The sequence below is a fragment of the Microcebus murinus genome, chromosome 5, assembly GCF_040939455.1.
Source record: "Microcebus murinus isolate Inina chromosome 5, M.murinus_Inina_mat1.0, whole genome shotgun sequence".
NCBI lineage: Eukaryota > Metazoa > Chordata > Mammalia > Primates > Cheirogaleidae > Microcebus > Microcebus murinus.
In genome coordinates, this window is record NC_134108.1 from 101,798,192 (window position 1) to 101,812,301 (window position 14,110).

Sequence of the window (14,110 nt, forward strand, 5' to 3'; positions counted from 1 at the left end):
GAACGCTTCCCACAATGCCCCTATGGCTTGCGCTGTAGCATTGGTGCCGCACTTCCGGCGCGCGCTTCGCGGCGCGACTGTCGAAACTCGGGGCGGTCTTTTCACTTGGAGAGTCCTGGAAGCTATGGCTTTGGCTCTTAACTGTGAGTGGTGGTGTTTGTGGATGACTTAGAGTGGTAAAGAAGGTGGCTCCGATTCCATCTGTTCTGCTCTATCAGTGAGTCCTTTGAGCAAGTTTTTTAACCCCTCCGTACCTCGGTTTCCTTACCCATAAAATGGATGTACAGTAATAATGCACCTACTTAACACCCTTACGAGGATTATATGAGAATCGTGTATAAAGCGCTTAGCATGGTGTCCGATAGTAAGCAGTCAACACTGGTTACCATTACTACTGGACTGGAAACCAGAAATGCATTCTTGCCATCTCAGAACCTTCCCTTGGTGCCCTCACGGCCTGCCTGCGGATATGCTTCTTTCTCTCCCGGTCTGCATAAAATCCTGAAAAACAACTCAAGTCCTATCATCTCTGGAAACTTCCAGAGTAGTGCTTCTCAAGCATTAATATGAATAGGAGTCACCTGGGGATCTCAATAAAATACAGATTTTTTTTTTTTTTTTTGAGACAGAGTCTCACTTTGTTGCCCAGGCTAGAGTGAGTGCCGTGTCGTCAGCCTGGCTCACAGCAACCTCAATCTCCAGGGCTCAGCGATCCTACTGCCTCAGCCTCCTGAGTAGCTGGGACTACAGGCATGTGACACCATGCCTGGCTAATTTTTTGTATATATATTTTAGTTGGTCAATTAATTTATTTCTATTTTTGGTAGAGACGGGGTCTTGCTCAGGCTGGTTTCGAACTCCTGACCTTGAGCAATCCGCCTGCCTCGGCCTCCCAAAGTGCTAGGATTACAGGCGTGAGCCACCACGCCCGGCCTTTAAAATGCAGATTTTTTATTCAGGAGGTGCAGCTGTGTTTTTGATATGCATTTTTTAACAGGCTTCAGAGTGATGCTGGTGCTGCTGGTCCATGGGCTGCACTTTGACTAGCAAGACTCTAGTCTCTTTCCTTTCACTGAATTCCTTCAGCACATTATGATATCTTCCCCATTATATGAATGCTAGGAAGGCAGGGACCATGCTTGCCTTGTTCATCACTAATCCTAAGGATCATAGGATCAGTGACCTTTATTTTTTTTAAGGATCATAGGATCAGTGACATTTAGGATCAGTTATCTAAGGGTCAGTGGCTGAAGGCATCATATTGTTATGTGCTATGTAACTAGTTCAACAAGAAAGTGCCATGGACAGAGCTGCTCACTACCTGATGAATAAATGTCTGTAATAGAGTAGTCACCCCTCCTCCCATAGATACGTGTTGGGAACTGAGGCCTTTGAGGTTCTTAACCTGGAATACCCTGAGCAGAAAATACCCTGAGTTACCAGAAAGTGCTTAACGACCGTTCTGGGAAAAACTGCAAGATATTCCAGGCTTGCTACCGGAGGCTGTTTGTGACTGATCAACCCTAACCCCCCCCCCCTTGCCTCTCCCTACTTCCTTGTTTCTGTATGCTTATAAAACCAACAAAGAATCTAAGTAAAGTAGACCTTGACAACCATTTGCTTGGTCTCGTTCCTTTCTCTCGCCCATCTCTTTCAGGCACGGTCCCCCTTGACCCCCACGAGTAACAAAAGCTCCCGCGGGTCGGGACAAGTGGCGCCCAACGTGGGGCTCGAGGTACGGACTTTTGTTGGATGCACCTGATTTGCAGTTCTCCAGAGAATTCCTGAAGAGACCTCCCTTCTGCCGCTCACAGAATCGACGGTCTGGTGAGTAGATTTTTTACATTGTCATCCCATCGAGATGGGCCATTCTTTGTCTAAAGAGGCCGTTTTTATCAAGGATCTCAAGGCCTCACTCAGAGAGAGAGGAATTAGAGTTAAGAAAAAGGACCTAGTAAAGTTTTTTGTGTTCATTGACCGAGCTTGTCCCTGGTTCATTGTTGGTGGACCTGAAATTCACCCACGCAAGTGGCAAAAGGTAGGCAGAGATTTAAACAATTTACTTCTGAATCAAGGCCCAGATGCCGTCCCTGTATCCGTTTTCTTGTACTGGGGACTAATCAGAGATATTGTTGAGGGGGCAGATTCAGACCCCAATAAAAAGCAGCTGCTCTCGGTAGCAGAATTCAGCCTCTGACCCGTGTCGCAGTCCAATTCGAAAACGTCTTTAAAGGCGGCCGAAGGGTCAGCTTCCCCTAATGATCCTGAGGGACCAACATGCCCTTCCCCTTGCCCCTCGGTTTGTATTAATATGCCCCCTCAAGACCCCTCGGCTGAGCTCCAGACATCTAGGGACGAGCCCCAGATTAGTAGGCCAGACACCAAGACCCTCTACCCTCCCTTGCCCGAGGGTACGGCCCCTCATGCATTCAATTACCCGGTATTCAAGAGACAACCCCTCCGAGAGTCCCTCGACCCCGCAGAAGAGGCAACCCTCGAAGAGGAAGCGGCCCGATATCACGATCCCGAATGGCCACCCCTTACCGCGGCACCCCATAGACCTCCTCCTTACGCGCCCGAGATTTGCGCGCCTTCGTTAATGCCTCCCCTTACAATGCCCTTGCTTTTGCGTGCCAAAGAAGACTTAAGTCAAAGGGTTACGCAATTAAAGGATATCTTACAACTTCAAAAAGAGTTTGCCCAGCTTTCCAAAGACTTGTCCTCCCTCCAAGATACGCTTAAAGATTCTGTCTTCATTAGCCACCCACGTCATGAGACCGCCCAATCACACGCTACCTTAAATAAAAAATCCTTGAAGTTCTCCCATAAAGCCCTAGCATTCCTGGTAGTTACCTGGTCTAATAGGCGAGAAGACCTTGCCGCCCCTTCTTCGAGCCAGTCCCTGCCCTAAGATTCAGATAATGAGGATACGGAAGGGAGGGAAAGAGAAAGCGAAAGTGATGACCTCCCAGAAGAAACAGACTCAGAGCCCACTGAATTTCGCAGACTAAAGTTCAAAACCTTAAAAGAACTGAATTCTGCCCAATGCACCCTTTACCTATTCCCTCCTGGAGGCAGCCTCGGGGGGCGGTTACCTGCTCCCCGGAGAATGGATCAAACTAGTACAGGCGGTCCTTTCTCGCGGGTAGTTCCTCTCTTGGAAGGCCGACTTTCTCGACTGCTGTCCGACCACGGCTGCTAATAATTTAAAAAACCCCAATTCCGCATCTTGGACCCTTGAAAAGCTTAGCCGACAAGGGAGGTTTGCCACTGAACAGCGCCAAAGGAGACTCCCAATTGGGCTTTTGTCTCAGACCGGTGAAGCCGCCTTCAGCGCCTGGCGAACACTTCCCTCTAAGGGATCTGTTCTTACTCCCCTGACAAAAATCACCCAGGGAGCTCAAGAGGGCTTTAGTGAATTTGTAGGTAGGCTTTTAGAATCTGCTGAGAGGACCCTCGGACTGGAGGATGGCGATAATAAACTCATTAAACAATTGGCCTATAAAAATGCCAACAGCACTTGCAGGGCCATCCTCAGGGGCAAACTTAAAAACAAAGACCTTAATGACATGATTAGAATGTGTAATGATATTGACCCCTTCACCCATAAAGTATCGCAGGCCGTACAGCTTGCGGTTGAGGCCGCCATCCAAGGGACCGTGGCACAGGGGGACTGCTTTAAGTATGGTCAACCAGGGCACTTTGCGAGGCAGTGCCCCTTAGCTGCCTCCTCTGCTACCCCTAACCTCAGTGGACCGCCAGGCAGGCCAGCCCAGCCCTCCTCCCTCTGTCCTCGCTGTAGGAGGGGAAAGTATTAGGCCAATCAATGCCGCTCCAAGACCGATTCCCTTGGAAACCCCTTGCCCCCCCTTTTGGGAAACGGCCTGAGGGGCCAGCCCCGGGCCCCCTGTCCTATTCAATTTCAGTCGGCCTCGGGGAACAGCCAACAAGGGAGCCCCCAGACTTTAGACTCCTCCGAGCAACCACAGGGAGTGCAGGAGTGGACTTGTGTGCCTCCTCCGACACAATATTAAGACCTGAGGATGGTGTTCAGATTTTGCCCACTGGCTCCTTTAGACCCCCCCCCCCCAGGCTAATATGTTCTTTTTTATTCTGGGCCAAGCCTCCTCCACTCTTGCAGGGCTCATAGTCCACCTCTCCAGGGTAGATAGTGACTTTACCGGGGAAATTAACATCTTAGCCAGTGCGCTTACCGGCCCTGTGTATGTCTCTAAGGGACAGCGCTTAGCTCAGGCATTACCCTTGCCCCTTAATACATCCTGCCCAGCCATCGCCTCTAACCGAGGTGCTTCTTGCCCTGACTCTTGTGATCTCTATTGGGTCCAAGCTATCACCAAGGAACGGCCCACCCTGCGGCTAAAATTAGATGGTAAACTTTTTGAAGGCCTTCTTGATTCAGGTGCCGATTCCACAATTTTTGCCCAAGACGCCTGGCCTGATTCATGGCCACTGCAGCCCTCCCTTACGCACTTACAAGGTATAGGACAGTCTAAAGATACTCTCCAGAGCTCAAAAATTTTGACATGGGAAGACCCTGAAAGAAATAGAGGTACCACTCAACCCTTTGTAGTCCCGAGCCTACCTGTTAACTTATGGGGGCGTGATATCCTTGCACAAATGAATGTCATTATGTTCAGCCCCAATGAAGTTGTAACCAGCCAAATGCTTAAACAGGGATTCCTCCTAGGACAGGGTTTAGGCAAAGAGGGTCAGGGACTAAGAGCACCCTTGACCACCCTCCCTAAGTCAGACAGATCAGGACTGGGGTACAAAGACCATTTTTCGTAAGGGCCATTAATCCCCCTGCACTTCAGGCAGATAAAATCACTTGGAAAAGTGACTCCCCTGTCTGGATCGATCAGTGGCCCCTCCCGTCTAACAAACTAGCCGCAGCCACAGCGTTAGTGCAAGAACAATTAGCTGCCAGACACATAAAGCCCTCTACTTCACCATGGAATACCCCCATTTTCGTCATTCAAAAAAGGACTGGCAGATGGCGGCTGCTACAAGACTTACGGGCTGTTAACCAAACAATGGTTCCCATGGGGGCACTCCAGCCTGGTTTGCCTTCGCCCGTAGCTATCCCCAAAGGCTACTATAAGATAGTCATTGACCTAAAAGACTGCTTCTTCTCCATACCATTGCACACGGATGACTGCAAACGCTTCGCTTCGCATTCAGTCTCCCGGTAGTAAACTGTATAGGACCCTCTCCGCGCTTCCAATGGCGAGTATTACCTCAAGGCATGGCCAACAGCCCTACCCTTTGCCAAAAATATGTGGCTCAGACAATTGATTCTTTTAGAATTCAACATCCTCAGCTATATATAATTCATTATATGGATGACATTCTTCTGGCCGGGGCCGACGAGGCAACCTTACATCAAGTTACCATGCAGGTTGTCTCGGCCTTACAAGCTCGAGGCCTCCGCCTGTCCCCTGAAAAAATTCAGGTCTGCCCCCCTCACCTGTTCCTAGGCTTTGAATTGTTCCCCAATAAGGTCCTCTCCCAAAAGGTACAAATCAGAAAAGACTCTCTTCAATGCCTTAATGATTTTCAGCGCCTTCTAGGCAACATTAATTAGCTTCGCCCATATTTAAAACTCACCACAGGACAGTTAAAACCCCTATTTGACATCCTGCAGGGAGATGCCGATCCAACCTCTCCACGCTCCCTAACTAAAGAAGGGCAGCAAGCGCTTAATTTGGTCGAACAGGCCATAAACGCCCAGGCCATTGGCTACTTCTCCCCTGACTCCCCCTTGTACTTCATTGTCCTCTCCACCCCCTTTTCGCCCACGGGACTCTTCTGGCAGGGCAAGCCCCTTTTTTGGGTTCACCTATCGGCTTCTCCCCCTAAAGTCCTTCCCACCTACCCTTACTTAGTAGCTAAAATTATTCGCTTGGGGTGAGAAAACTCCTTTAAGCTCTTTGGAAAGGATCCAGATATCATAATACTCCCCTACAATGCTTCTCAAATTCAGTGGCTAATACAAAATGACGATGACTGGGCAGTTAACTGTACGTCTTTCCAAGGCAAACTAGATAATCATTACCCCCCTAATAAACTAATTCAGTTCCTCTATCGGACACCTGTAATATTTCCCAAAAAAACAAGAGTCTCCCCCATTCCAGGAGCTGTCTTAATCTTTACCGACGGATCCTCCTCAGGCACTGCGGCCTATAGCATTAATGGCCAGGTCCGCAGTTTTCCCACCGGATTCTCCTCTGCTCAACTCGTTGAGTTAGCGGCCTTAGTCGCGGTCTTCAAACACGTAGATCAGTCACCATTTAACTTGTATACTGATAGTTCCTATGTTGCTCATGCTGTTGCCACCTTAGAAACTGTGCCTCATATTCGACCCTCCAACAATACCACTCAAATGTTTCAACAACTACAAAGACTCATTCACTCCCGCTCTACGCCCTTTTTCATAGGCCATATTCGCGCCCACACTGGCCTTTCCGGGCCTCTAGTTGCTGGAAATAATCTTGTTGATCAGGCAACCCGAGTTGCGGGCGCAGTCCACACTATCACTGTTAATTCTGTTTGCGCTGCATGCCAAGCTCATAATTTACACCATCTCAATGCCCATACCCTCAGACTTAAATTCTCCATTACTAGGGAACAAGCCAGAGAAATCATCCGCCAATGCAGAGCCTGTTTTACCCTTCTCCCTGAACCACACCTAGGGGTCAACCCTCTTGGCCTAATCCCTGGGGAGCTCTGGCAAATGGATGTCACTCACTACCCCCCTTTTGGAAAGCTTAAATATGTACATGTCTCTATAGACACTTGCAGTGGATTTATCTTTGCTTCCCTACAAACAGGCGAGACCACCCGCCACGTTATTAGTCATGTTATAGCCTGTCTCACCTCCCTCCCTCAGCCTAAAGTTATTAAGACTGACAATGGCCCGGGATATGTCAGCTCCAATTTCAAAAGTTTTTGTGCTCAGCTAGGCATTAAGCATGTTACAGGCATTCCATACAACCCTCAGGGCCAAGGTATTGTAGAGAGAGCTCATCAGACATTAAAAAATACGCTCTCCAAACTACAATCGGGAGGAGGAATTTTATACCCTTTGACAGGTAATTCCAAAACCCTGCTTAATCATGCCCTGTTCATTTTAAATTTTCTCACCTTTGACACCGCCGGTAAAACAGCCGCCGACCGCCTTTGGCATCCACCCACCACAGATACTTATGCACAGGCCTTATGGAAAGAGCCACTTACTGGCAAATGGTTGGGGCCTGACCCCGTCCTCATATGGGGAAAGGGACATGCCTGTATCTATGATACCCAGGCAGGAAACACCAGATGGCTACCAGAGAGAACGATTAAGTTATATAATCCACCCAGGGAACCCCCTGAGAAGAATTCTTAATTCTGTTCTCTTCCAGAAATACAATGACTGCCCGAAAGAAGGTGCTGCCCCTCCTGTGCCTGGTTCTGGTCACGATCAAAAGCACCACCGCAGCCAACATCCATCAGGTCTACAATTATACATGGCAGGTAATCAATAAGGCAGGGGATATTGCCAATTCCTCCTCGCGCCTCTCCGCCACCACACCATGGGATCCACTAGAAGTCGACCTATGTGTGTTGGCCCTTGGAGCCCATGACTATTGGGGCACGCCCTCACATTTTGCACCACAAGCGAAGCCCATTAACACGGGAGAACGAGACACCAGCTCTCGGCCAGGCTGTAGCTCTTGGGTTTGAAGGACTTATGCAACCATGGCCCCTATATATGTTTGCCCTGGGGCTCATCGAGACCGCTCTCTTGCTGATACATGTGGCTATGCCCCTGACTTCTTTTGTGCCACCTGGGGCTGTGAGACTACAGGCTATACCTACTGGAACCCCTCCTCCTCCTGGGATTATATAACAGTCAAAAGAAAATCCCCTTCCCCGTACCACCTCAACAGCGGTCCGGTCCCCATTAAGAAAGAGTGTAGAAACCAGTGGTGCAACCCCCTGTTGATTTTGTTCACCAAAGCTGGAAAAAAGGTTTCTTGGGATCAGTCCAGGGGATTTAAGTGGGGACTCAGACTTTACATATCTGAGAGAGACATTGGTCTCACATTTAAAATCAAATTAATTAAAAGCCTCCCCAGAGGTCCCACGGCCGCGATAGGCCCTAACCACAACCTACACCCACCACGGCCTCGCGGTCCCTCCAGGGGCCTACCCTCCTCCCCAGCTGTGTCCCCTTCTCCGCTTAGCACCTCCCTATACCAACCTACCCTGCCCGAGGGGCCCCCCACCTCTGCAGAACTAATTCTCACATTAATCAACGCCTCTGTCAGGACCATCCGAGAGGCCAACAATTCAGAATATCAGGAGTGTTGGGTATGCTACTCCCCCCCCCCCCGCCTCCCTTCTATGAGGGCGTCGCTACATTTGGTAAACCATTATTTACTAACAACACCAGCAAACTCAGATGGGGCCTAAAGACCCATGATGGCCTGACACTCAGCCAAGTCACAGGCCTAGGCCTTTGCCTTCTTGGCCCAAGGATGCTCCCCCTCCCCCCCCCCCCCGCACCCTTAGAGAAAATATGCAATCAGTCAATTACTGTCGACTCCACCATTCAGTATATTCAGGCATCTAATACCTCTTATTTTGCTTGTTCTTCCGGCCTTACCCCGTATGTAGTCACTGCAACGTTTCTTGAGCATAGAGAATATTGTGTGCTAGTCATGTTCTTCCCCAGACTCACTGTACATCCTGCTGACGAATTGCTCAGATTTTGGGAGCACGGCACCACTATGCCCCGGGAAAAGAGGGAGCCCATCACGGCCATAACACTCGCAGTTGTTCTAGGCCTTGGTGCCACAGGGGCTGGAACAGGCATAGCCTCTCTGGTCACCTCCAACCAGCAATACCTGCAGCTCTCTGCTGCCATCGATAATGACCTCCGAGAGCTACAGCAGGGCCTAAAATATCTCAAAGAATCCCTCGCTTCGCTTTCTGAGGTAGTGTTACAAAATAGAAGAGGCCTAGACTTAGTGTTCCTCCAAGAGGGAGGTTTGTGTGCAGCACTTAAAGAAGAATGTTGCTTCTATGCAGACAAAACAGGCCTGGTAGAAGATAGCATTAAAAGAGTTAGACAAAGCCTAGAAGATAGAAAAAAACGGAGAGAACAGAGTGAAGCATGGTATCAAAATTGGTTTTCCACATCCCCCTGGCTAGCCACATTGCTTCCAGTGTGTTAGGGTCGCTTGTAGGTTTTCTGTTGCTCCTCACCTTTGGGCCTTGGGCATTTAAGAAACTAACTGACTTTGTCAAGTCACAGGTAGACGCAGCCACACAAAAATCGGTCTCCGTGTTTTACCAACGGCTAGAACAAAGAGGCTCCAGAGAAGACCTCCATGAAGAGTCTCCCAATACACCCACTGAAGGTCTAAATTTCTCAAACCTTGCCTCAGACATGGAACGCAGTTGGTTCCAAAGATTGTGGAGACACCCATGACGGGATTATCGCGATGCCGCGTACTAGATGCACACCCCGCCGATGGTGAGGTAACTCCATGACGGGAATATTGTAGGTCCATGCCTGGGGGCACACTTCATAATCAGAAGTGCCGGAGCTGGATGCCACCTACATAGCCTAAGACAGAGGCCTCACCTTCACATTGATCGCCCGATCTTATATTTGGGGTGCTGGTCGCGGAAGCCCATCTCGTAGCCTAAGACAGGCTCTCCACCAAGCTGTATAAATCTCCCTCATATTAATAAAGAGAGGGGGAGATGTTGGGAACCGAAGCCTTTGAGGTTCTTAACCCGGAAATACCCTGAGCAGAAAATACCCTGAGTTACCAGAAAGTGCTTAACGACTGTTCCGGGAAAAACTGCAAGATATTCCAGGCTTGCTACCGGAGGCTGTTTGTGACTGATCAACCCGGAGGCTGTTTGTGACTGATCAACCCAGAGGCTGTTTGTGACTGATCAACCCTAACCCCCCCCCATTGCCTCTCCCTACTTCCTTATTTCTGTATGCTTATAAAACCAACAAAGAATCTAAGTAAAGTAGACCTTGACAACCATTTGCTTGGTCTCGTTCCTTTCTCTCGCCCATCTCTTTCAGGCATGGTCCCCCTTGACCCCCACGAGTAACAAAAGGTCCCGTGGGTCGGGACAGATATGTAAGGGTAATATTGACAGTGGGGAATATGTAGCAGAAGGAATAGACTGAAAAAATTGGCAAAAATATTTTCTCTTTAAAACATCCCCCACTCTTTTTGGAGAACTAAAACCTGCATCCCTGCCTCAGGCCACTGGTCAGGAGGGGCAGAAGAATGTTCTTTGTGCTACTGGAGATGGGTCAATGGAACTGTCTGGGTAGAGGTCCTGGCAGAGGTCTTGTTTTGGGGAGAAGTGGGACAGAGATGGGACGATCAGAATCATCAACTATAGTTGAACAGCAGTTGCTTGAAGCTGAATGGCCTCCTTTTAAAAAGCTCTGTATTTCTGCTTATTAGGAGGATGATGGCATTTTAGACAGGAGTCTCCATTCTCATTTGCTGGCATATTAAAAAACTCCTCTTTCCTTCAAACCACTTGTCCTTGTTCTTCTGATGTAGCCTTGAAGACAAGTGCTGAGCTTTCAGTAACAAAAAGGCAATACGATCTTCAGCGTTACACTCTAAAAGGGAGGCTCATTCTCTTTAAGTACTTCACCATGTGTCTTATTTGTAAAGAGGCAGAACAGAAGGGTCACCAAAGTGTAAAGCATCCATTAAATAGTAAGCAAAAAACAAAAGTCAATTTTGTGATTTCCCTTGGCAGTGGACAGAAGGTAGATTCTGTGGTACCAACAATATTAAGGGGAGGAGGAATTTTAGGGCTGACAATACTAGCGAATGCGACTGGAGGCGAAGATTCAGGGAAATGGTTTTCCACTGCCAGCAGATGGTGCTAGGAGAGTACTTATTCTCAGTGCCAAAGCCATCGCTGCACCAGACGCAGAGAAAGATAGATGGAGTCCTCTTCAACAAAACAGTTGTTCACTAACTGAATATGTGGTTACTGAGCATTGAACATGTGTCCTAGCACTGGGAAAGATACAAGACTTTTTTTCTTAAAAGTAAAGTTAATGAATGAGAACGAAGCATTGCCATTTACAGCCTCAAGAATCTTTTTTTTAGCTTGTCCTCATATGGCTGTTTTCTTCCTGTCCAGTTCAATTATCCATCATTAGGGAATGGTTAAATAAATTATGAACGTCTGTGCAACTGTATGCACAGTGATCCAAGTCTTTAAGTCCTGAAGTCTCAGTGGTGAATGTTTTTCATTTTTTGACCTGCCAACATCCATTCTCATTTTCCTAATAGTATCCCACTCCTCTTGTGAACCATCTCTTCCTCATTATGTATTAAATGAGGTGGTGGCTAGGGGGGATATCAAATCCAAATGCTTTCCCTCCCAATAGTTAAGTTGAAAGGGTCTTTGGAAGACCTTTTCAACTCTGAGAGAGTTAATCTCCCCATTGGGAGGGAGTATGAGACACTAAACTTGTCTGGGATTTTGAATTTTAAGCCGAGTGATGATGGCAGAAAGTAGGAGATTTGGGGCAAGACTTTTAAGGATTTCCACCTAATAAAATCCCCTTGAGTTTCCTCATTCTTATATTTCTAGCCTGGTGGTTCTTTAATCTTCCCTTCAATCCTTATCCTCCCTATAAAATCCCTTTATGCTGGTTAACCAGAATAAGTTTCTGTTGCCTACAACCAAAGAACTACACTAAAGGCTATAATACCATAATACTCCTAAACATTTGGTTGTATTTTTTAAAAAAGCAAGATACAGAATAGGGTATAAGAGAATGGTCCCAGGTTTTTCTTTTGTTTTTTGGTGATAGATATATTTTTAACAGTTTTGGAAGGATATACAAGAAAGTGTTGATGGGGATATTTTGGGGAAATGATAGTAGGGTCTGGAATGGGAGGAAGACTTCTATTTCATGGTATGCCCTTTGTTTATCACATATTATTAATTGAAGAAGAAGCTCTGTAGGTAATTAGATTTTTGTGGTTTTAGAAACCTCTTGACTATATGTTTTTAAGACTGCCTTAAGGATTGACATTTTTTGGTTTGCTGAATTGACTCCAGAATCCCTTTTCTAACATATCCCTGCGTAAGTTATTTCAGTATTGTTTGCACTTCTGGATTATTTGGAGTCCTACTCTTTTACTTGAGATAATTGAGCAGTGCTTTCTAAGTAAGGCCACACCACCACACCCAGCTCAGGCTAAGGGGAGCTCCATCTGCAGTTTTCCATCTGCTCCATTCCCTTTCTTGAATTATGACATTTCTTGCAGTCAGTTTCATTTTGTTTCAAGCTTTCCTTGTTGGGTTCTCAGAGAGTGACAAGGGGTTATCAGGAAGCAGAAAGGAAACAGGTTAGTGTAAGAACAGCAGATGAGCCTAGAGTTGGTGAAAACAGCATTGATCTTGACTAAAAACAAGCATAAGAGAACAAAAGTGGGAAGGAAAAGTGAGAGAACAGGTGAGGGGCAGCAATGGCATCATCATAGCTCACTGCAACCTCCAGCTCCTGGGCTCAAGGGATTCTCCTGCCTCAGCCTCCAGTGTAGCTGGAACTACAGGTATGTGCCATCACCCCCCGGCTAATTTTTTATTTTTTTGTACAGACTAGGTCTCACTGTTGCCCAGGCTTCTCACTATTGCCCAGGCTGGCAGCAGCCTTTTGAGGCCCAAGGATAGACAAAGGAAAGCTAGGGTAGGAAGTAGACAGTGTATAGCAGGTAAGACTAAAAGCAAAACAGAAAAACCCAAACCTTTTCTGAATTATTTCAGAGACAATGGAACATAGCTTTTTTTCTTTTTTAACTTTCTATACTTTTTCAATAACACCTCATTTTATACCCTCAGAAGTAAAGGGCCAGGACAAATCTTCCAAGTTTATGAGCAAGGACACTGAGGCTGAAGAGTAACTTGTATAAAGATATCTGATTACAGGCCGGGTGCAGTGGCTCACGCCTGTAATCCTGGCACTCTGGGAGGCCGAGGCGGGCGGATTGCTCGAGGTCAGGAGTTCGAAACCAGCCTGAGCAAGAGCGAGACCCCGTCTCTACTATAAATAGAAAGAAATTAATTGGTCAACTAATATATATAGAAAAAAATTAGCCGGGCTTGGTGCCGCATGCCTGTACTCCCAGCTACTCGTGAGGCTAAAGCAGCAGAATTGCTTGAGCCCAGGAGTTTGAGGTTGCTGTGAGCTAGGCTGACGCCACAGCACTCACTCTAGCCTGGGGAACAAAGTGAGACTCTGTCTCAAAAAAGAAAAAAAGATATCTGATTACATGTTAGATGAGGTACTAAAACACATTTTACATTTTGCTGATAAAGGTACTTTCTGCCCACCCTGTTGGGCAGACCTTGACCTTCACAGAAGTGATTTTTTTTAAAGGAAATTCTTGCCTTTGCAAGTGTTTTCAAAGGCTAGACTCCAGCACATAACTAAGAATACAGATTAGGGTTTCTTATAAAGGTTTTTTGCCTGTAGCAATATAGACAGGCTATTCATATTACAGAATCCACTTGTTACTACAAATGTGCTCCTACCATTTGTGTATATACCGAACCAGATTTCTCTACATATTCAACATTTTAATTACAAAAATCCTTTATCGTCATCCCTGCAGAAAGTATCATACCTTTTTCTCAAACATAACTCAGGAAACTGTACTAAGAACCAGGGCATGGAAATATAAACTGTAGCTCTCTGTGCAATTTATAATGGTAGTGCAGAAGAATTTTAGCACCCCATTTTTTTCTTTCCTGAACTCTAGTTAGTTGCCAAATGTAATGTATTTATGTGCTTTCCCCCCTCCAGACGTGAGCTCCTGAAGAAGAGAAATTATGCCTGAGTTATCCATATATCCCAATGTCTAGCATAGTTTCTGTCACATAGTCAACTGCTCAAGTAATATTGAATAGTTAATGATCGCCATCTTCAGGTGGATACCCAAGAGGTTCTAACTGTGTCTTGGAGAGCACACAGAAGGCTACAAGCAGAGCAAGACCCTGGGCCCAGGGCCTAGCCCTTTGAGGACAGCAC

At 47.0% G+C, this 14,110-nt stretch overlaps 1 long non-coding RNA gene across 2 annotated transcripts; it reads left to right on the forward strand.

Annotated features, from left to right (window-relative positions):
* Nucleotides 1-54: 54 nt before the first annotated feature.
* Nucleotides 55-10,073, forward strand: LOC142870978 (uncharacterized). Of its 2 annotated transcripts, none has more exons than XR_012919324.1 (4): nucleotides 55-217; nucleotides 1,658-1,827; nucleotides 7,425-7,536; nucleotides 9,317-10,073. It is a non-coding gene; the product is annotated as an uncharacterized LOC142870978 (long non-coding RNA). The 2 variants fall into 2 exon arrangements; XR_012919323.1 differs by having other exon boundaries at nucleotides 55-143.
* The last annotated feature ends 4,037 nt before the right edge of the window (nucleotides 10,074-14,110 follow it).